We start from the raw sequence: 22968 nt of genomic DNA, 5'->3' as shown, positions 1-22968 counted from the left end.
AGGGGTATAGGAGGAGCCTAGTCAGATTGGGTGGGGTCAGAGGGGAGGGGCCTAGGAGGAGCCTAGGGGCTTAGGAGGAGCCTAGTCAGATTGGGTGAGGTCAGAGAGGAGGGGCTTAGGAAGAGCCTGGGCAGAATGGGTGGAATCAGAGAGGCGGGGTATAGGAGGAGCCTGGGCAGAATGGCTGGGGTCAGACAGCAGAGGATGGGCTTAGGAGGAGCCTAGGGGCTTAGGAGGAGCCTAGTCAGATTGGGTGGGGTCAGAGAGGGTATAGGAGGAGCCTAGTCAGATTGGGTGAGGTCAGAGAGGAGGGGTATAGGAGGAGCCTGGGCAGAGGGGGTATAGGAGGAGCCTAGTCAGATTGGGTGGGGTCAGAGGGGAGGGGTATAGGAGGAGCCTGGGCAGAATGGCTGGGGTCAGACAGCAGAGGATGGGCTTAGGAGGAGCCTAGGGGCTTAGGAGGAGCCTAGTCAGATTGGGTGGGGTCAGAGAGGAGGGGTATAGGAGGAGCCCGGGCAGGTTGGGTGGGGTCAGACAGCAGAGGAGGGGCTTAGGAGGAGCCTAGTCAGATTGGGTGAGGTCAGAGAGGAGGGGTATAGGAGGAGCCTGGGCAGAGGGGGTATAGGAGGAGCCTAGTCAGATTGGGTGGGGTCAGAGGGGAGGGGTATAGGAGGAGCCTGGGCAGAATGGCTGGTGTCAGACAGCAGAGGAGGGGCCTAGGAGGAGCCTAGGGGCTTAGGAGGAGCCTAGTCAGATTGGGTGAGGTCAGAGAGGAGGGGCTGAGGAGGAGCCTGGGCAGAATGGGTGGGGTCAGACAGCAGAGTAGGGGCTTAGGAGGAGCCTAGTCAGATTGGGTGGGGTCAAATAGGAGGAGCCTGGGCAGAATGGGTGGGGTCAGACAGCAGAGGAGGGGCTTAGGAGGAGCCTAGTCAGATTGGGTGGGGTCAAATAGGAGGAGCCTGGTCAGAATGGGTGAGGTCAGAGAGGAGGGGTATAGGAGGAGCCTGGGCAGAGGGGGTATAGGAGGAGCCTAGTCAGATTGGGAGGGGTCAAATAGGAGGAGCCTGGGCAGAATGGGTGGGGTCAGAGAGGAGGGGTATAGGAGGAGCCTGGGCAGGTTGGGTGGAGTCAGACAGCAGAGGAGGGGCTTAGGAGAAGCCTAGTCAGATTGGGTGAGGTCAGAGAGGAGGGGTATAGGAGGAGCCTGGGCAGAATGGCTGGTGTCAGACAGCAGAGGAGGGGCCTAGGAGGAGCCTAGGGGCTTAGGAGGAGCCTAGTCAGATTGGGTGGGGTCAGACAGCAGAGGAGGGGCTTAGGAGGAGCCTAGTCAGATTGGGTGAGGTCGGAGGGGTATGGGAGGAGCCTGGGCAGAATGGGTGGAGTCAGAGAGGAGGGGGTATAGGAGGAGCCTAGTCAGATTGGGTGGGGTCAGAGAGGAGGGGCTTAGGAGGAGCCTAGTCAGATTGGTTGGGGTCAAATAGGAGGAGCCTGGTCAGAATGGGTGAGGTCAGAGAGGAGGGGTATAGGAGGAGCCTAGTCAGATTGGGTGGGGTCAGAGAGGAGGTGTATAGGAGGAGCCTGGGCAGGTTGGGTGGGGTCAGACAGCAGAGGAGGGGCTTAGGAGGAGCCTAGTCAGATTGGGTGAGGTCGGAGGGGTATAGGAGGAGCCTAGTCACATTGGGTGGGGTCAGAGAGGAGGGGCTTAGGAAGAGCCTGGGCAGAATGGGTGGAATCAGAGAGGAGGGGTATAGGAGGAGCCTAGTCAGATTGGGTGGGGTCAGAGGGGAGGGGTATAGGAGGAGCCTGGGCAGAATGGGTGGAATCAGAGAGGAGGGGTATAGGAGGAGCCTAGTCAGATTGGGTGGGGTCAGAGGGGAGGGGCCTAGGAGGAGCCTAGGGGCTTAGGAGGAGCCTAGTCAGATTGGGTGAGGTCAGAGAGGAGGGGCTGAGGAGGAGCCTGGGCAGAATGGGTGGGGTCAGACAGCAGAGTAGGGGCTTAGGAGGAGCCTAGTCAGATTGGGTGGGGTCAGAGAGGAGGTGTATAGGAGGAGCCTGGGCAGGTTGGGTGGGGTCAGATAGGAGAGGAGGGGCTTAGGAGGAGCCTAGTCAGATTGGGTGAGGTCAGAGAGGAGGGGCTTAGGAAGAGCCTGGGCAGAATGGGTGGAATCAGAGAGGCGGGGTATAGGAGGAGCCTGGGCAGAATGGCTGGGGTCAGACAGCAGAGGATGGGCTTAGGAGGAGCCTAGGGGCTTAGGAGGAGCCTAGTCAGATTGGGTGGGGTCAGAGAGGGTATAGGAGGAGCCTAGTCAGATTGGGTGAGGTCAGAGAGGAGGGGTATAGGAGGAGCCTGGGCAGAGGGGGTATAGGAGGAGCCTAGTCAGATTGGGTGGGGTCAGAGGGGAGGGGTATAGGAGGAGCCTGGGCAGAATGGCTGGGGTCAGACAGCAGAGGATGGGCTTAGGAGGAACCTAGGGGCTTAGGAGGAGCCTAGTCAGATTGGGTGGGGTCAGAGAGGAGGGGTATAGGAGGAGCCCGGGCAGGTTGGGTGGGGTCAGACAGCAGAGGAGGGGCTTAGGAGGAGCCTAGTCAGATTGGGTGAGGTCAGAGAGGAGGGGTATAGGAGGAGCCTGGGCAGAGGGGGTATAGGAGGAGCCTAGTCAGATTGGGTGGGGTCAGAGGGGAGGGGTATAGGAGGAGCCTGGGCAGAATGGCTGGTGTCAGACAGCAGAGGAGGGGCCTAGGAGGAGCCTAGGGGCTTAGGAGGAGCCTAGTCAGATTGGGTGAGGTCAGAGAGGAGGGGCTGAGGAGGAGCCTGGGCAGAATGGGTGGGGTCAGACAGCAGAGTAGGGGCTTAGGAGGAGCCTAGTCAGATTGGGTGGGGTCAAATAGGAGGAGCCTGGGCAGAATGGGTGGGGTCAGACAGCAGAGGAGGGGCTTAGGAGGAGCCTAGTCAGATTGGGTGGGGTCAAATAGGAGGAGCCTGGTCAGAATGGGTGAGGTCAGAGAGGAGGGGTATAGGAGGAGCCTGGGCAGAGGGGGTATAGGAGGAGCCTAGTCAGATTGGGAGGGGTCAAATAGGAGGAGCCTGGGCAGAATGGGTGGGGTCAGAGAGGAGGGGTATAGGAGGAGCCTGGGCAGGTTGGGTGGAGTCAGACAGCAGAGGAGGGGCTTAGGAGAAGCCTAGTCAGATTGGGTGAGGTCAGAGAGGAGGGGTATAGGAGGAGCCTGGGCAGAGGGGGTATAGGAGGAGCCTAGTCAGATTGGGTGGGGTCAAATAGGAGGGGTATAGGAGGAGCCTGGGCAGAGGGGGTATAGGAGGAGCCTAGTCAGATTGGGTGGGGTGAGAGGGGTATAGGAGGAGCCTGGGCAGAATGGGTGGGGTCAGACAGCAGAGGAGGGTGGGGTCAGATTGGGTGGGGTCAGAGGAGAGGGGTATGGGAGGAGCCTGGGCAGAATGGGTGGGGTCAGACAGCAGAGGAGGGGTTTAGGAGGAGCCTAGTCAGATTGGGTGGGGTCAGACAGCAGAGGAGGGGCTTAGGAGGAGCCTAGTCAGATTGGGTGGGGTCAGAGAGGAGGAGCCTGGGCAGAATGGGTGGGGTCAGAGAGGCGGGGTATAGGAGGAGCCTGGGCAGAATGGCTGGGGTCAGACAGCAGAGGATGGGCTTAGGAGGAGCCTAGGGGCTTAGGAGGAGCCTAGTCAGATTGGGTGGGGTCGGAGAGGGTATAGGAGGAGCCTAGTCAGATTGGGTGAGGTCAGAGAGGAGGGGTATAGGAGGAGCCTGGGCAGAGGGGGTATAGGAGGAGCCTAGTCAGATTGGGTGGGGTCAGAGGGGAGGGGTATAGGAGGAGCCTGGGCAGAATGGCTGGGGTCAGACAGCAGAGGATGGGCTTAGGAGGAGCCTAGGGGCTTAGGAGGAGCCTAGTCAGATTGGGTGGGGTCAGAGAGGAGGGGTATAGGAGGAGCCTGGGCAGGTTGGGTGGGGTCAGACAGCAGAGGAGGGGCTTAGGAGGAGCCTAGTCAGATTGGGTGAGGTCGGAGGGGTATGGGAGGAGCCTGGGCAGAATGGGTGGAGTCAGAGAGGAGGGGGTATAGGAGGAGCCTAGTCAGATTGGGTGGGGTCAGAGAGGAGGGGCTTAGGAGGAGCCTAGTCAGATTGGTTGGGGTCAAATAGGAGGAGCCTGGTCAGAATGGGTGAGGTCAGAGAGGAGGGGTATAGGAGGAGCCTAGTCAGATTGGGTGGGGTCAGAGAGGAGGTGTATAGGAGGAGCCTGGGCAGGTTGGGTGGGGTCAGACAGCAGAGGAGGGGCTTAGGAGGAGCCTAGTCAGATTGGGTGAGGTCGGAGGGGTATAGGAGGAGCCTAGTCACATTGGGTGGGGTCAGAGAGGAGGGGCTTAGGAAGAGCCTGGGCAGAATGGGTGGAATCAGAGAGGAGGGGTATAGGAGGAGCCTAGTCAGATTGGGTGGGGTCAGAGGGGAGGGGTATAGGAGGAGCCTGGGCAGAATGGGTGGAATCAGAGAGGAGGGGTATAGGAGGAGCCTAGTCAGATTGGGTGGGGTCAGAGGGGAGGGGCCTAGGAGGAGCCTAGGGGCTTAGGAGGAGCCTAGTCAGATTGGGTGAGGTCAGAGAGGAGGGGCTTAGGAAGAGCCTGGGCAGAATGGGTGGAATCAGAGAGGCGGGGTATAGGAGGAGCCTGGGCAGAATGGCTGGGGTCAGACAGCAGAGGATGGGCTTAGGAGGAGCCTAGGGGCTTAGGAGGAGCCTAGTCAGATTGGGTGGGGTCAGAGAGGGTATAGGAGGAGCCTAGTCAGATTGGGTGAGGTCAGAGAGGAGGGGTATAGGAGGAGCCTGGGCAGAGGGGGTATAGGAGGAGCCTAGTCAGATTGGGTGGGGTCAGAGGGGAGGGGTATAGGAGGAACCTGGGCAGAATGGCTGGGGTCAGACAGCAGAGGATGGGCTTAGGAGGAGCCTAGGGGCTTAGGAGGAGCCTAGTCAGATTGGGTGGGGTCAGAGAGGAGGGGTATAGGAGGAGCCCGGGCAGGTTGGGTGGGGTCAGACAGCAGAGGAGGGGCTTAGGAGGAGCCTAGTCAGATTGGGTGAGGTCAGAGAGGAGGGGTATAGGAGGAGCCTGGGCAGAGGGGGTATAGGAGGAGCCTAGTCAGATTGGGTGGGGTCAGAGGGGAGGGGTATAGGAGGAGCCTGGGCAGAATGGCTGGTGTCAGACAGCAGAGGAGGGGCCTAGGAGGAGCCTAGGGGCTTAGGAGGAGCCTAGTCAGATTGGGTGAGGTCAGAGAGGAGGGGCTGAGGAGGAGCCTGGGCAGAATGGGTGGGGTCAGACAGCAGAGTAGGGGCTTAGGAGGAGCCTAGTCAGATTGGGTGGGGTCAAATAGGAGGAGCCTGGGCAGAATGGGTGGGGTCAGACAGCAGAGGAGGGGCTTAGGAGGAGCCTAGTCAGATTGGGTGGGGTCAAATAGGAGGAGCCTGGTCAGAATGGGTGAGGTCAGAGAGGAGGGGTATAGGAGGAGCCTGGGCAGAGGGGGTATAGGAGGAGCCTAGTCAGATTGGGGGGGGGTCAAATAGGAGGAGCCTGGGCAGAATGGGTGGGGTCAGAGAGGAGGGGTATAGGAGGAGCCTGGGCAGGTTGGGTGGAGTCAGACAGCAGAGGAGGGGCTTAGGAGAAGCCTAGTCAGATTGGGTGAGGTCAGAGAGGAGGGGTATAGGAGGAGCCTGGGCAGAGGGGGTATAGGAGGAGCCTAGTCGGATTGGGTGGGGTCAAATAGGAGGGGTATAGGAGGAGCCTGGGCAGAGGGGGTATAGGAGGAGCCTAGTCAGATTGGGTGGGGTGAGAGGGGTATAGGAGGAGCCTGGGCAGAATGGGTGGGGTCAGACAGCAGAGGAGGGTGGGGTCAGATTGGGTGGGGTCAGAGGAGAGGGGTATGGGAGGAGCCTGGGCAGAATGGGTGGGGTCAGACAGCAGAGGAGGGGTTTAGGAGGAGCCTAGTCAGATTGGGTGGGGTCAGACAGCAGAGGAGGGGCTTAGGAGGAGCCTAGTCAGATTGGGTGGGGTCAGAGAGGAGGAGCCTGGGCAGAATGGGTGGGGTCAGAGAGGCGGGGTATAGGAGGAGCCTGGGCAGAATGGCTGGGGTCAGACAGCAGAGGATGGGCTTAGGAGGAGCCTAGGGGCTTAGGAGGAGCCTAGTCAGATTGGGTGGGGTCGGAGAGGGTATAGGAGGAGCCTAGTCAGATTGGGTGAGGTCAGAGAGGAGGGGTATAGGAGGAGCCTGGGCAGAGGGGGTATAGGAGGAGCCTAGTCAGATTGGGTGGGGTCAGAGGGGAGGGGTATAGGAGGAGCCTGGGCAGAATGGCTGGGGTCAGACAGCAGAGGATGGGCTTAGGAGGAGCCTAGGGGCTTAGGAGGAGCCTAGTCAGATTGGGTGGGGTCAGAGAGGAGGGGTATAGGAGGAGCCTGGGCAGGTTGGGTGGGGTCAGACAGCAGAGGAGGGACTTAGGAGGAGCCTAGTCAGATTGGGTGAGGTCAGAGAGGAGGGGTATAGGAGGAGCCTGGGCAGAGGGGGTATAGGAGGAGCCTAGTCAGATTGGGTGGGGTCAGAGGGGAGGGGTATAGGAGGAGCCTGGGCAGAATGGCTGGTGTCAGACAGCAGAGGAGGGGCCTAGGAGGAGCCTAGGGGCTTAGGAGGAGCCTAGTCAGATTGGGTGAGGTCAGAGAGGAGGGGCTGAGGAGGAGCCTGGGCAGAATGGGTGGGGTCAGACAGCAGAGTAGGGGCTTAGGAGGAGCCTAGTCAGATTGGGTGGGGTCAGAGAGGAGGTGTATAGGAGGAGCCTGGGCAGGTTGGGTGGGGTCAGATAGGAGAGGAGGGGCTTAGGAGGAGCCTAGTCAGATTGGGTGAGGTCAGAGAGGAGGGGCTTAGGAAGAGCCTGGGCAGAATGGGTGGAATCAGAGAGGCGGGGTATAGGAGGAGCCTGGGCAGAATGGCTGGGGTCAGACAGCAGAGGATGGGCTTAGGAGGAGCCTAGGGGCTTAGGAGGAGCCTAGTCAGATTGGGTGGGGTCAGAGAGGGTATAGGAGGAGCCTAGTCAGATTGGGTGAGGTCAGAGAGGAGGGGTATAGGAGGAGCCTGGGCAGAGGGGGTATAGGAGGAGCCTAGTCAGATTGGGTGGGGTCAGAGGGGAGGGGTATAGGAGGAGCCTGGGCAGAATGGCTGGGGTCAGACAGCAGAGGATGGGCTTAGGAGGAACCTAGGGGCTTAGGAGGAGCCTAGTCAGATTGGGTGGGGTCAGAGAGGAGGGGTATAGGAGGAGCCCGGGCAGGTTGGGTGGGGTCAGACAGCAGAGGAGGGGCTTAGGAGGAGCCTAGTCAGATTGGGTGAGGTCAGAGAGGAGGGGTATAGGAGGAGCCTGGGCAGAGGGGGTATAGGAGGAGCCTAGTCAGATTGGGTGGGGTCAGAGGGGAGGGGTATAGGAGGAGCCTGGGCAGAATGGCTGGTGTCAGACAGCAGAGGAGGGGCCTAGGAGGAGCCTAGGGGCTTAGGAGGAGCCTAGTCAGATTGGGTGAGGTCAGAGAGGAGGGGCTGAGGAGGAGCCTGGGCAGAATGGGTGGGGTCAGACAGCAGAGTAGGGGCTTAGGAGGAGCCTAGTCAGATTGGGTGGGGTCAAATAGGAGGAGCCTGGGCAGAATGGGTGGGGTCAGACAGCAGAGGAGGGGCTTAGGAGGAGCCTAGTCAGATTGGGTGGGGTCAAATAGGAGGAGCCTGGTCAGAATGGGTGAGGTCAGAGAGGAGGGGTATAGGAGGAGCCTGGGCAGAGGGGGTATAGGAGGAGCCTAGTCAGATTGGGAGGGGTCAAATAGGAGGAGCCTGGGCAGAATGGGTGGGGTCAGAGAGGAGGGGTATAGGAGGAGCCTGGGCAGGTTGGGTGGAGTCAGACAGCAGAGGAGGGGCTTAGGAGAAGCCTAGTCAGATTGGGTGAGGTCAGAGAGGAGGGGTATAGGAGGAGCCTGGGCAGAGGGGGTATAGGAGGAGCCTAGTCAGATTGGGTGGGGTCAAATAGGAGGGGTATAGGAGGAGCCTGGGCAGAGGGGGTATAGGAGGAGCCTAGTCAGATTGGGTGGGGTGAGAGGGGTATAGGAGGAGCCTGGGCAGAATGGGTGGGGTCAGACAGCAGAGGAGGGTGGGGTCAGATTGGGTGGGGTCAGAGGAGAGGGGTATGGGAGGAGCCTGGGCAGAATGGGTGGGGTCAGACAGCAGAGGAGGGGTTTAGGAGGAGCCTAGTCAGATTGGGTGGGGTCAGACAGCAGAGGAGGGGCTTAGGAGGAGCCTAGTCAGATTGGGTGGGGTCAGAGAGGAGGAGCCTGGGCAGAATGGGTGGGGTCAGAGAGGCGGGGTATAGGAGGAGCCTGGGCAGAATGGCTGGGGTCAGACAGCAGAGGATGGGCTTAGGAGGAGCCTAGGGGCTTAGGAGGAGCCTAGTCAGATTGGGTGGGGTCGGAGAGGGTATAGGAGGAGCCTAGTCAGATTGGGTGAGGTCAGAGAGGAGGGGTATAGGAGGAGCCTGGGCAGAGGGGGTATAGGAGGAGCCTAGTCAGATTGGGTGGGGTCAGAGGGGAGGGGTATAGGAGGAGCCTGGGCAGAATGGCTGGGGTCAGACAGCAGAGGATGGGCTTAGGAGGAGCCTAGGGGCTTAGGAGGAGCCTAGTCAGATTGGGTGGGGTCAGAGAGGAGGGGTATAGGAGGAGCCTGGGCAGGTTGGGTGGGGTCAGACAGCAGAGGAGGGGCTTAGGAGGAGCCTAGTCAGATTGGGTGAGGTCGGAGGGGTATGGGAGGAGCCTGGGCAGAATGGGTGGAGTCAGAGAGGAGGGGGTATAGGAGGAGCCTAGTCAGATTGGGTGGGGTCAGAGAGGAGGGGCTTAGGAGGAGCCTAGTCAGATTGGTTGGGGTCAAATAGGAGGAGCCTGGTCAGAATGGGTGAGGTCAGAGAGGAGGGGTATAGGAGGAGCCTAGTCAGATTGGGTGGGGTCAGAGAGGAGGTGTATAGGAGGAGCCTGGGCAGGTTGGGTGGGGTCAGACAGCAGAGGAGGGGCTTAGGAGGAGCCTAGTCAGATTGGGTGAGGTCGGAGGGGTATAGGAGGAGCCTAGTCACATTGGGTGGGGTCAGAGAGGAGGGGCTTAGGAAGAGCCTGGGCAGAATGGGTGGAATCAGAGAGGAGGGGTATAGGAGGAGCCTAGTCAGATTGGGTGGGGTCAGAGGGGAGGGGTATAGGAGGAGCCTGGGCAGAATGGGTGGAATCAGAGAGGAGGGGTATAGGAGGAGCCTAGTCAGATTGGGTGGGGTCAGAGGGGAGGGGCCTAGGAGGAGCCTAGGGGCTTAGGAGGAGCCTAGTCAGATTGGGTGAGGTCAGAGAGGAGGGGCTTAGGAAGAGCCTGGGCAGAATGGGTGGAATCAGAGAGGCGGGGTATAGGAGGAGCCTGGGCAGAATGGCTGGGGTCAGACAGCAGAGGATGGGCTTAGGAGGAGCCTAGGGGCTTAGGAGGAGCCTAGTCAGATTGGGTGGGGTCAGAGAGGGTATAGGAGGAGCCTAGTCAGATTGGGTGAGGTCAGAGAGGAGGGGTATAGGAGGAGCCTGGGCAGAGGGGGTATAGGAGGAGCCTAGTCAGATTGGGTGGGGTCAGAGGGGAGGGGTATAGGAGGAACCTGGGCAGAATGGCTGGGGTCAGACAGCAGAGGATGGGCTTAGGAGGAGCCTAGGGGCTTAGGAGGAGCCTAGTCAGATTGGGTGGGGTCAGAGAGGAGGGGTATAGGAGGAGCCCGGGCAGGTTGGGTGGGGTCAGACAGCAGAGGAGGGGCTTAGGAGGAGCCTAGTCAGATTGGGTGAGGTCAGAGAGGAGGGGTATAGGAGGAGCCTGGGCAGAGGGGGTATAGGAGGAGCCTAGTCAGATTGGGTGGGGTCAGAGGGGAGGGGTATAGGAGGAGCCTGGGCAGAATGGCTGGTGTCAGACAGCAGAGGAGGGGCCTAGGAGGAGCCTAGGGGCTTAGGAGGAGCCTAGTCAGATTGGGTGAGGTCAGAGAGGAGGGGCTGAGGAGGAGCCTGGGCAGAATGGGTGGGGTCAGACAGCAGAGTAGGGGCTTAGGAGGAGCCTAGTCAGATTGGGTGGGGTCAAATAGGAGGAGCCTGGGCAGAATGGGTGGGGTCAGACAGCAGAGGAGGGGCTTAGGAGGAGCCTAGTCAGATTGGGTGGGGTCAAATAGGAGGAGCCTGGTCAGAATGGGTGAGGTCAGAGAGGAGGGGTATAGGAGGAGCCTGGGCAGAGGGGGTATAGGAGGAGCCTAGTCAGATTGGGGGGGGGTCAAATAGGAGGAGCCTGGGCAGAATGGGTGGGGTCAGAGAGGAGGGGTATAGGAGGAGCCTGGGCAGGTTGGGTGGAGTCAGACAGCAGAGGAGGGGCTTAGGAGAAGCCTAGTCAGATTGGGTGAGGTCAGAGAGGAGGGGTATAGGAGGAGCCTGGGCAGAGGGGGTATAGGAGGAGCCTAGTCAGATTGGGTGGGGTCAAATAGGAGGGGTATAGGAGGAGCCTGGGCAGAGGGGGTATAGGAGGAGCCTAGTCAGATTGGGTGGGGTGAGAGGGGTATAGGAGGAGCCTGGGCAGAATGGGTGGGGTCAGACAGCAGAGGAGGGTGGGGTCAGATTGGGTGGGGTCAGAGGAGAGGGGTATGGGAGGAGCCTGGGCAGAATGGGTGGGGTCAGACAGCAGAGGAGGGGTTTAGGAGGAGCCTAGTCAGATTGGGTGGGGTCAGACAGCAGAGGAGGGGCTTAGGAGGAGCCTAGTCAGATTGGGTGGGGTCAGAGAGGAGGAGCCTGGGCAGAATGGGTGGGGTCAGAGAGGCGGGGTATAGGAGGAGCCTGGGCAGAATGGCTGGGGTCAGACAGCAGAGGATGGGCTTAGGAGGAGCCTAGGGGCTTAGGAGGAGCCTAGTCAGATTGGGTGGGGTCGGAGAGGGTATAGGAGGAGCCTAGTCAGATTGGGTGAGGTCAGAGAGGAGGGGTATAGGAGGAGCCTGGGCAGAGGGGGTATAGGAGGAGCCTAGTCAGATTGGGTGGGGTCAGAGGGGAGGGGTATAGGAGGAGCCTGGGCAGAATGGCTGGGGTCAGACAGCAGAGGATGGGCTTAGGAGGAGCCTAGGGGCTTAGGAGGAGCCTAGTCAGATTGGGTGGGGTCAGAGAGGAGGGGTATAGGAGGAGCCTGGGCAGGTTGGGTGGGGTCAGACAGCAGAGGAGGGACTTAGGAGGAGCCTAGTCAGATTGGGTGAGGTCAGAGAGGAGGGGTATAGGAGGAGCCTGGGCAGAGGGGGTATAGGAGGAGCCTAGTCAGATTGGGTGGGGTCAGAGGGGAGGGGTATAGGAGGAGCCTGGGCAGAATGGCTGGTGTCAGACAGCAGAGGAGGGGCCTAGGAGGAGCCTAGGGGCTTAGGAGGAGCCTAGTCAGATTGGGTGAGGTCAGAGAGGAGGGGCTGAGGAGGAGCCTGGGCAGAATGGGTGAGGTCAGACAGCAGAGTAGGGGCTTAGGAGGAGCCTAGTCAGATTGGGTGGGGTCAAATAGGAGGAGCCTGGGCAGAATGGGTGGGGTCAGACAGCAGAGGAGGGGCTTAGGAGGAGCCTAGTCAGATTGGGTGGGGTCAAATAGGAGGAGCCTGGTCAGAATGGGTGAGGTCAGTTAGGAGGGGTATAGGAGGAGCCTGGGCAGAGGGGGTATAGGAGGAGCCTAGTCAGATTGGGAGGGGTCAAATAGGAGGAGCCTGGGCAGAATGGGTGGGGTCAGAGAGGAGGGGTATAGGAGGAGCCTGGGCAGGTTGGGTGGAGTCAGACAGCAGAGGAGGGGCTTAGGAGAAGCCTAGTCAGATTGGGTGAGGTCAGAGAGGAGGGGTATAGGAGGAGCCTGGGCAGAGGGGGTATAGGAGGAGCCTAGTCAGATTGGGTGGGGTCAAATAGGAGGGGTATAGGAGGAGCCTGGGCAGAGGGGGTATAGGAGGAGCCTAGTCAGATTGGGTGGGGTGAGAGGGGTATAGGAGGAGCCTGGGCAGAATGGGTGGGGTCAGACAGCAGAGGAGGGTGGGGTCAGATTGGGTGGGGTCAGAGGAGAGGGGTATGGGAGGAGCCTGGGCAGAATGGGTGGGGTCAGACAGCAGAGGAGGGGTTTAGGAGGAGCCTAGTCAGATTGGGTGGGGTCAGACAGCACAGGAGGGGCTTAGGAGGAGCCTAGTCAGATTGGGTGGGGTCAGAGAGGAGGAGCCTGGGCAGAATGGGTGGGGTCAGACAGCAGAGGAGGGGGTTTAGGAGGAGCCTAGTCAGATTGGGTGGGGTCAAATAGGAGGAGCCTGGGCAGAATGGCTGGGGTCAGACCGCAGAGGAGGGGCTTAGGAGGAGTCTAGGGGCTTAGGAGGAGCCTAGTCAGATTGGGTGGGGTCAGAGAGGAGGGGTATAGGAGGAGCCTGGGCAGAATGGGTGGGGTCAGACACCAGAGGAGGGGCTTAGGAGGAGCCTAGTCAGATTGGGTGGGGTCAAATAGGAGGAGCCTGGTCAGAATGGGTGGGGTCAGACAGCAGAGGAGGGGCTTAGGAGGAGCCTAGTCAGATTGGGTGGGGTCAAATAGGAGGAGCCTGGGCAGAATGGGTGGGGTCAGACAGCAGAGGAGGGGCTTAGGAGGAGCCTAGTCAGATTGGGTGGGGTCAAATAGGAGGAGCCTGGTCAGAATGGGTGAGGTCAGAGAGGAGGGGTATAGGAGGAGCCTGGGCAGAGGGGGTATAGGAGGAGCCTAGTCAGATTGGGAGGGGTCAAATAGGAGGAGCCTGGGCAGAATGGGTGAGGTCAGAGAGGAGGGGTATAGGAGGAGCCTGGGCAGAGGGGGTATAGGAGGAGCCTAGTCAGATTGGGTGGGGTCAGAGGGGAGGGGTATAGGAGGAGCCTGGGCAGAATGGCTGGTGTCAGACAGCAGAGGAGGGGCCTAGGAGGAGCCTAGGGGCTTAGGAGGAGCCTAGTCAGATTGGGTGGGGTCAGACAGCAGAGGAGGGGCTTAGGAGGAGCCTAGTCAGATTGGGTGAGGTCGGAGGGGTATGGGAGGAGCCTGGGCAGAATGGGTGGAGTCAGAGAGGAGGGGGTATAGGAGGAGCCTAGTCAGATTGGGTGGGGTCAGAGAGGAGGGGCTTAGGAGGAGCCTAGTCAGATTGGTTGGGGTCAAATAGGAGGAGCCTGGTCAGAATGGGTGAGGTCAGAGAGGAGGGGTATAGGAGGAGCCTAGTCAGATTGGGTGGGGTCAGAGAGGAGGTGTATAGGAGGAGCCTGGGCAGGTTGGGTGGGGTCAGACAGCAGAGGAGGGGCTTAGGAGGAGCCTAGTCAGATTGGGTGAGGTCGGAGGGGTATAGGAGGAGCCTAGTCACATTGGGTGGGGTCAGAGAGGAGGGGCTTAGGAGGAGCCTAGTCAGATTGGGGGGTCAGAGAGGAGGGGCTTAGGAAGAGCCTGGGCAGAATGGGTGGAATCAGAGAGGAGGGGTATAGGAGGAGCCTAGTCAGATTGGGTGGGGTCAGAGGGGAGGGGTATAGGAGGAGCCTGGGCAGAATGGCTGGGGTCAGACAGCAGAGTAGGGGATTAGGAGGAGCCTAGTCAGATTGGGTGGGGTCAGAGAGGAGGTGTATAGGAGGAGCCTGGGCAGGTTGGGTGGGGTCAGACAGCAGAGTAGGGGCTTAGGAGGAGCCTAGTCAGATTGGGTGGGGTCAGAGAGGAGGTGTATAGGAGGAGCCTGGGCAGGTTGGGTGGGGTCAGACAGCAGAGGAGGGGCTTAGGAGGAGCCTAGTCAGATTGGGTGGGGTCGGAGAGGGTATAGGAGGAGCCTAGTCAGATTGGGTGAGGTCAGAGAGGAGGGGTATAGGAGGAGCCTGGGCAGAGGGGGTATAGGAGGAGCCTAGTCAGATTGGGTGGGGTCAGAGGGGAGGGGTATAGGAGGAGCCTGGGCAGAATGGCTGGTGTCAGACAGCAGAGGAGGGGCCTAGGAGGAGCCTAGGGGCTTAGGAGGAGCCTAGTCAGATTGGGTGAGGTCAGAGAGGAGGGGCTGAGGAGGAGCCTGGGCAGAATGGGTGGGGTCGGAGAGGGTATAGGAGGAGCCTAGTCAGATTGGGTGAGGTCAGAGAGGAGGGGTATAGGAGGAGCCTGGGCAGAATGGGTGGGGTCAGACAGCAGAGGAGGGGTTTAGGAGGAGCCTAGTCAGATTGGGTGGGGTCAAATAGGAGGAGCCTGGTCAGAATGGGTGAGGTCAGAGAGGAGGGGTATAGGAGGAGCCTAGTCAGATTGGGTGGGGTCAGAGAGGAGGGGTATAGGAGGAGCCTGGGCAGGTTGGGTGGGGTCAGACACCAGAGGAGGGGCTTAGGAGGAGCCTAGTCAGATTGGGTGGGGTCAAATAGGAGGAGCCTGGGCAGAGGGGGTATAGGAGGAGCCTAGTCAGATTGGGAGGGGTCAAATAGGAGGAGCCTGGGCAGAATGGGTGGGGTCAGACAGCAGAGGAGGGGCTTAGGGGGAGCCTAGTCAGATTGGGTGGGGTCAGACAGCAGAGGAGGAGCTTAGGAGGAGTCTAGGGGCTAAGGAGGAGCCTAGTCAGATTGGGTGGGGTCAGACACCAGAGGAGGGGCTTAGGAGGAGCCTAGGGGCTTATGAGGAGCCTAGTCAGATTGGGTGGGGTCAGAGAGGAGGTGTATAGGAGGAGCCTGGGCAGGTTGGGTGGGGTCAGACAGCAGAGGAGGGGCTTAGGAGGAGCCTAGTCAGATTGGTTGAGGTCAGAGAGGAGGGGCTTAGGAGGAGCCTGGGCAGAATGGGTGGAATCAGAGAGGAGGGGTATAGGAGGAGCCTGGGCAGAGGGGGTATAAGAGGAGCCTAGTCAGATTGGGTGAGGTCAGAGAGGAGGGGTATAGGAGGAGCCTAGTCAGATTGGGTGGGGTCAGAGAGGAGGGGCTTAGGAGGAGCCTAGTCAGATTGGGTGGGGTTAAATAGGAGGAGCCTGGTCAGAATGGGTGAGGTCAGAGAGGAGGGGTATAGGAGGAGCCTGGGCAGAATGAGTGGGGTCAGACAGCAGAGGAGGGGCTTAGGAGGAGCCTAGGGGCTTAGGAGGAGCCTAGTCAGATTGGGTGGGGTCAGAGAGGAGGGGTATAGGAGGAGCCTGGGCAGAATGAGTGGGGTCAGACAGCAGAGGAGGGGCTTAGGAGGAGCCTAGGGGCTTAGGAGGAGCCTAGTCAGATTGGGTGGGGTCAGAGAGGAGGGGTACAGGAGGAGTCTGGGCAGAATGGGTGGAGTCAGACAGCAGAGGAGGGGCTTAGGAGGAGCCTGGTCAAATAGGAGGGGTATAGGAGGAGCCTGGGCAGAATGGGTGGGGTCAGAGGGGTATGGGAGGAGCCTGGGCAGAATGGGTGGAGTCAGAGAGGAGGGGGTATAGGAGGAGCCTAGTCAGATTGGGTGTGGTCAAATAGGAGGAGCCTGGGCAGAATGGGTGGGTCAGACAGCAGAGGAGGGGTTTAGGAGGAGCCTAGTCAGATTGGGTGGGGTCAGACAGCAGAGGAGGGGCTTAGGAGGAGCCCAGTCAGATTGGGTGGGATCAGAGAGGAGGGGTATGGGAGGAGCCTAGTCAGATTGGGTGGGGTCAGAGAGGAGGGGGTATAGGAGGAGCCTGGGCAGGTTGGGTGGGGTCAGACAGCAGAGGAGGGGCTTAGGAGGAGTCTAGGGGCTTATGAGGAGCCTAGTCAGATTGGGTGGGGTCAGAGAGGAGGTGTATAGGAGGAGCCTGGGCAGGTTGGGTGGGGTCAGACAGCAGAGGAGGGGCTTAGGAGGAGCCTAGTCAGATTGGGTGAGGTCGGAGGGGTATAGGAGGAGCCTAGTCACATTGGAGGGGCTTAGGAAGAGCCTGGGTGGAATCAGAGAGGCGGGGTATAGGAGGAGCCTGGGCAGAATGGCTGGTGTCAGACAGCAGAGGAGGGGCTTAGGAGGAGCCTAGGGGCTTAGGAGGAGCCTAGTCAGATTGGGTGGGGTCTGAGAGGAGGGGGTATGGGAGGAGCCTAATCAGATTGGCTGAGGTCAGTGAGGAGGAGCCTGGGCAGAATGGGTGGGGTCAGACAGCAGAGTAGGGGCTTAGGAGGAGCCTAGTCAGATTGGGTGAGGTCAGAGAGGAGGGGCTTAGGAAGAGCCTGGGCAGAATTGGTGGAATCTTAGAGGCGGGGTATAGGAGGAGCCTGGGCAGAATGGCTGGGGTCAGACATCAGAGGATGGGCTTAGGAGGAGCCTAGTCAGATTGGGTGGGGTCAGAGAGGAGGGGTATAGGAGGAGCCTGGGCAGGTTGGGTGGGGTCGGACAGCAGAGGCGGGGCTTAGGAGGAGCCTAGTCAGATTGGGTGGGGTCGGAGAGGGTATAGGAGGAGCCTAGTCAGATTGGGTGAGGTCAGAGAGGAGGGGTATAGGAGGAGCCTGGGCAGAGGGGGTATAGGAGGAGCCTAGTCAGATTGGCTGGGGTCAAATAGGAGGGGTATAGGAGGATCCTGGGCAGAGGGGGTATAGGAGGAGCCTAGTCAGATTGGGTGGGGTGAGAGGGGTATAGGAGGAGCCTGGGCAGAATGGGTGGGGTCAAATAGGAGGAGCTTGGGCAGAATGGGTGGGGTCAGACAGCAGAGGAGGGGCTTAGGAGGAGTCTAGGGGCTTAGGAGGAGCCTAGTCAGATTGGGTGAGGTCAGAGAGGAGGGGTATAGGAGGAGCCTAGTCAGATTGGGTGGGGTCAAATAGGAGGAGCCTGGGCAGAATGGGTGGGGTCAGACAGAAGAGGAGGGACTTAGGGGGAGCCTAGTCAGATTGGGTGGGGTCAAATAGGAGGAGCGTGGGCAGAATGGGTGAGGTCAGAGAGGAGGGGTATAGGAGGAGCCTGGGCAGAGGGGGTATAGGAGGAGCCTAGTCAGATTGGGAGGGGTCAAATAGGAGGAGCCTGGGCAGAATGGGTGGGGTCAGACAGAGGAGGAGGGGCTTAGGAGGAGTCTAGGGGCTTAGGAGGAGCCTAGTCAGATTGGGTGGGAGATTGGGAGGGGTCAAATAGGAGGAGCCTGGGCAGAATGGGTGGGGTCAGACAGAAGAGGAGGGGCTTAGGGGGAGCCTAGTCAGATTGGGTGGGGTCAGAGAGGAGGGGTACAGGAGGAGCCTGGGCCGAATGGGTGGGGTCGGACAGCAGAGGCGGGGCTTAGGAGGAGTCTAGGGGCTTAGGGGGAGCCTAGTCAGATTGGGTGGGGTCAGAGAGGAGGGGTACAGGAGGAGCCTGGGCAGAATGGGTGGGGTCAGACAGCAGAGGAGGGGCTCAGGAGGAGTCTAGGGGCTTAGGAGGAGCCTAGTCAGATTGGGTGGGGTCAGAGAGGAGGGGTATAGGAGGAGCCTGGGCAGGTTGGGTGGAGTCAGACAGCAGAGGAGGGGCTTAGGAGAAGCCTAGTCAGATTGGGTGAGGTCAGAGAGGAGGGGTATAGGAGGAGCCTGGGCAGAGGGGGTATAGGAGGAGCCTAGTCAGATTGGGTGGGGTCAAATAGGAGGGGTATAGGAGGAGCCTGGGCAGAATGGGTGGGGTCAGACAGCAGAGGAGGGTGGGGTCAGATTGGGTGGGGTCAGAGGAGAGGGGTATGGGAGGAGCCTGGGCAGAATGGGTGGGGTCAGACAGCAGAGGAGGGGTTTAGGAGGAGCCTAGTCAGATTGGGTGGGGTCAGACAGCAGAGGTGGGGCTTAGGAGGAGCCTAGTCAGATTGGGTGGGGTCAGAGAGGAGGAGCCTGGGCAGAATGGGTGGGGTCAGACAGCAGAGGAGGGGGTTTAGGAGGAGCCTAGTCAGATTGGGTGGGGTCAAATAGGAGGAGCCTGGGCAGAATGGCTGGGGTCAGACCGCAGAGGAGGGGCTTAGGAGGAGTCTAGGGGCTTAGGAGGAGCCTAGTCAGATTGGGTGGGGTCAGAGAGGAGGGGTATAGGAGGAGCCTGGGCAGAATGGGTGGGGTCAGACACCAGAGGAGGGGCTTAGGAGGAGCCTAGTCAGATTGGGTGGGGTCAAATAGGAGGAGCCTGGTCAGAATGGGTGGGGTCAGACAGCAGAGGAGGGGCTTAGGAGGAGCCTAGTCAGATTGGGTGGGGTCAAATAGGAGGAGCCTGGTCAGAATGGGTGAGATCAGAGAGGAGGGGTATAGGAGGAGCCTGGGCAGAGGGGGTATAGGAGGAGCCTAGTCAGATTGGGAGGGGTCAAATAGGAGGAGCCTGGGCAGAATGGGTGAGGTCAGAGAGGAGGGGTATAGGAGGAGCCTGGGCAGAGGGGGTATAGGAGGAGCCTAGTCAGATTGGGTGGGGTCAGAGGGGAGGGGTATAGGAGGAGCCTGGGCAGAATGGCTGGTGTCAGACAGCAGAGGAGGGGCCTAGGAGGAGCCTAGGGGCTTAGGAGGAGCCTAGTCAGATTGGGTGGGGTCAGACAGCAGAGGAGGGGCTTAGGAGGAGCCTAGTCAGATTGGGTGAGGTCGGAGGGGTATGGGAGGAGCCTGGGCAGAATGGGTGGAGTCAGAGAGGAGGGGGTATAGGAGGAGCCTAGTCAGATTGGGTGGGGTCAGAGAGGAGGGGCTTAGGAGGAGCCTAGTCAGATTGGTTGGGGTCAAATAGGAGGAGCCTGGTCAGAATGGGTGAGGTCAGAGAGGAGGGGTATAGGAGGAGCCTAGTCAGATTGGGTGGGGTCAGAGAGGAGGTGTATAGGAGGAGCCTGGGCAGGTTGGGTGGGGTCAGACAGCAGAGGAGGGGCTTAGGAGGAGCCTAGTCAGATTGGGTGAGGTCGGAGGGGTATAGGAGGAGCCTAGTCACATTGGAGGGGCTTAGGAAGAGCCTGGGTGGAATCAGAGAGGCGGGGTATAGGAGGAGCCTAGTCACATTGGGTGGGGTCAGAGAGGAGGGGCTTAGGAGGAGCCTAGTCAGATTGGGGGGTCAGAGAGGAGGGGCTTAGGAAGAGCCTGGGCAGAATGGGTGGAATCAGAGAGGAGGGGTATAGGAGGAGCCTAGTCAGATTGGGTGGGGTCAGAGGGGAGGGGTATAGGAGGAGCCTGGGCAGAATGGCTGGTGTCAGACAGCAGAGGAGGGGCCTAGGAGGAGCCTAGGGGCTTAGGAGGAGCCTAGTCAGATTGGGTGAGGTCAGAGAGGAGGGGCTGAGGAGGAGCCTGGGCAGAATGGGTGGGGTCAGACAGCAGAGTAGGGGCTTAGGAGGAGCCTAGTCAGATTGGGTGGGGTCAGAGAGGAGGTGTATAGGAGGAGCCTGGGCAGGTTGGGTGGGGTCAGACAGCAGAGGAGGGGCTTAGGAGGAGCCTAGTCAGATTGGGTGAGGTCAGAGAGGAGGGGCTTAGGAAGAGCCTGGGCAGAATGGGTGGAATCAGAGAGGCGGGGTATAGGAGGAGCCTGGGCAGAATGGCTGGGGTCAGACAGCAGAGGATGGGCTTAGGAGGAGCCTAGGGGCTTAGGAGGAGCCTAGTCAGATTGGGTGGGGTCAGAGAGGGTATAGGAGGAGCCTAGTCAGATTGGGTGAGGTCAGAGAGGAGGGGTATAGGAGGAGCCTGGGCAGAGGGGGTATAGGAGGAGCCTAGTCAGATTGGGTGGGGTCAGAGGGGAGGGGTATAGGAGGAGCCTGGGCAGAATGGCTGGGGTCAGACAGCAGAGGATGGGCTTAGGAGGAGCCTAGGGGCTTAGGAGGAGCCTAGTCAGATTGGGTGGGGTCAGAGAGGAGGGGTATAGGAGGAGCCCGGGCAGGTTGGGTGGGGTCAGACAGCAGAGGAGGGGCTTAGGAGGAGCCTAGTCAGATTGGGTGAGGTCAGAGAGGAGGGGTATAGGAGGAGCCTGGGCAGAGGGGGTATAGGAGGAGCCTAGTCAGATTGGGTGGGGTCAGAGGGGAGGGGTATAGGAGGAGCCTGGGCAGAATGGCTGGTGTCAGACAGCAGAGGAGGGGCCTAGGAGGAGCCTAGGGGCTTAGGAGGAGCCTAGTCAGATTGGGTGAGGTCAGAGAGGAGGGGCTGAGGAGGAGCCTGGGCAGAATGGGTGGGGTCAGACAGCAGAGTAGGGGCTTAGGAGGAGCCTAGTCAGATTGGGTGGGGTCAAATAGGAGGAGCCTGGGCAGAATGGGTGGGGTCAGACAGCAGAGGAGGGGCTTAGGAGGAGCCTAGTCAGATTGGGTGGGGTCAAATAGGAGGAGCCTGGTCAGAATGGGTGAGTTCAGAGAGGAGGGGTATAGGAGGAGCCTGGGCAGAGGGGGTATAGGAGGAGCCTAGTCAGATTGGGAGGGGTCAAATAGGAGGAGCCTGGGCAGAATGGGTGGGGTCAGAGAGGAGGGGTATAGGAGGAGCCTGGGCAGGTTGGGTGGAGTCAGACAGCAGAGGAGGGGCTTAGGAGAAGCCTAGTCAGATTGGGTGAGGTCAGAGAGGAGGGGTATAGGAGGAGCCTAGTCAGATTGGGTGGGGTCAGAGAGGAAGGGTATAGGAGGAGCCTGGGCAGGTTGGGTGGGGTCAGACAGCAGAGGAGGGGCTTAGGAGGAGTCTAGGGGCTTATGAGGAGCCTAGTCAGATTGGGTGAGGTCAGTGAGGAGGAGCCTGGGCAGAATGGCTGGGGTCAGACATCAGAGGATGGGCTTAGGAGGAGCCTAGTCAGATTGGGTGGGGTCGGGGTCAGACATCAGAGGATGGGCTTAGGAGGAGCCTAGTCAGATTGGGTGGGGTCAAATAGGAGGAGCCTGGGCAGAATGGCTGGGGTCAGACAGCAGAGGAGGGGCTTAGGAGGAGTCTAGTCAGATTGGGTGGGGTCAGAGAGGAGGGGTATAGGAGGAGCCTGGGCAGAATGGGTGGGGTCAGAGAGGAGGGGTATAGGAGGAGCCTGGGCAGAGGGGGTATAGGAGGAGCCTAGTCAGATTGGGAGGGGTCAAATAGGAGGAGCCTGGGCAGAATGGGTGGGGTCAGACAGCAGAGGAGGGGCTTAGGAGGAGCCTAGTCAGATTGGGTGGGGTCAGAGAGGAGGGGTATAGGAGGAGTCTGGGCAGGTTGGGTGGGGTCAGACAGCAGAGGCGGGGCTTAGGAGGAGCCTAGTCAGAGTGGGTGGGGTCAAATAGGAGGAGCTTGGGCAGAATGGGTGAGGTCAGAGAGGAGGAGCCTGGGCAGAGGGGGTATAGGAGGAGCCTAGTCAGATTGGGAGGGGCCAAATAGGAGGAGCCTGGGCAGAATGGGTGGGGTCAGACAGCAGAGGAGGGGCTTAGGAGGAGCCTAGTCAGATTGGGTGGGGTCAGAGAGGAGGGGTATAGGAGGAGTCTGGGCAGGTTGGGTGGGGTCAGACAGCAGAGGCGGGGCTTAGGAGGAGCCTAGTCAGAGTGGGTGGGGTCAAATAGGAGGAGCCTGGGTAGAATGGGTGAGGTCAGAGAGGAGGGGTATAGGAGGAGCCTGGGCAGAGGGGGTATAGGAGGAGCCTAGTCAGATTGGGAGGGGCCAAATAGGAGGAGCCTGGGCAGAATGGGTGGGGTCAGACAGCAGAGGAGGGGCTTAGGAGGAGTCTAGGGGCTTATGAGGAGCCTAGTCAGATTGGGTGGGGTCAGAGAGGAGGTGTATAGGAGGAGCCTGGGCAGGTTGGGTGGGGTCAGACAGCAGAGGAGGGGCTTAGGAGGAGCCTGGTCAGAGAGGAGGGGCTTAGGAGGAGCCTGGGCAGAGGGGGTATAAGAGGAGCCTGGTCAGAGAGGAGGGGTATAGGAGGAGCCTGGGCAGAATGGGTGGGGTCAGACAGCAGAGGAGGGACTTAGGGGGAGCTTAGTCAGATTGGGTGGGGTCAGACAGCAGAGGAGGGGCTTAGAAGGAGCCTAGTCACATTGGGTGAGGTCGGAGGGGTATGGGAGGAGCCTGGGCAGAAAGGGTGAGGTCAGAGAGGAGGGGTATAGGAGGAGCCTAGTCAGATTGGGTGGGGTCAGAGAGGAGGGGTATAGGAGGAGCCTAGTCAGATTGGGTGGGGTCAAATAGGAGGAGCCTGGTCAGAATGGGTGAGGTCAGAGAGGAGGGGTATAGGAGGAGCCTGGGCAGAATGAGTGGGGTCAAACAGCAGAGGAGGGGCTTAGGAGGAGCCTAGGGGCTTAGGAGGAGCCTAGTCAGATTGGGTTGGGTCAGAGAGGAGGGGTATAGGAGGAGCCTGGGCAGGTTGGGTGGGGTCAGACAGCAGAGGAGGGGCTTAGGAGGAGCCTAGTCAGATTGGGTGAGGTCGGAGGGGTATAGGAGGAGCCTAGTCACATTGGAGGGGCTTAGGAAGAGCCTGGGCAGAATGGGTGGAATCAGAGAGGCGGGGTATAGGAGGAGCCTGGGCAGAATGGCTGGTGTCAGACAGCAGAGGAGGGGCTTAGGAGGAGCCTAGGGGCTTAGGAGGAGCCTAGTCAGATTGGGTGGGGTCAGAGAGGAGGGGGTATAGGAGGAGCCTAGTCAGATTGGGTGAGGTCAGTGAGGAGGGGTATAGGAGGAGCCTGGGCAGAGGGGGTATAGGAGGAGCCTAGTCAGATTGGGTGGGGTCAAATAGGAGGGGTATAGGAGGAGCCTGGGCAGAGGGGGTATAGGAGGAGCCTAGTCAGATTGGGTGGGGTGAGAGGGGTATAGGAGGAGCCTGGGCAGAATGGGTGGGGTCAGAGAGGAGGGGCTTAGGAAGAGCCTGGGCAGAATGGGTGGAATCAGAGAGGCGGGGTATAGGAGGAGCCTGGGCAGAATGGCTGGGGTCAGACATCAGAGGATGGGCTTAGGAGGAGCCTAGTCAGATTGGGTGGGGTCAGAGAGGAGGGGCTTAGGAAGAGCCTGGGCAGAATGGGTGGAATCAGAGAGGCGGGGTATAGGAGGAGCCTGGGCAGAATGGCTGGGGTCAGACATCAGAGGATGGGCTTAGG

The sequence above is a fragment of the Lissotriton vulgaris genome, unplaced genomic scaffold (genome assembly GCF_964263255.1).
Source record: "Lissotriton vulgaris unplaced genomic scaffold, aLisVul1.2 SCAFFOLD_2184, whole genome shotgun sequence".
NCBI lineage: Eukaryota > Metazoa > Chordata > Amphibia > Caudata > Salamandridae > Lissotriton > Lissotriton vulgaris.
The sequence above is the reverse complement of the archived record's forward strand: the minus strand, read 5'-3'. Positions refer to the sequence as shown.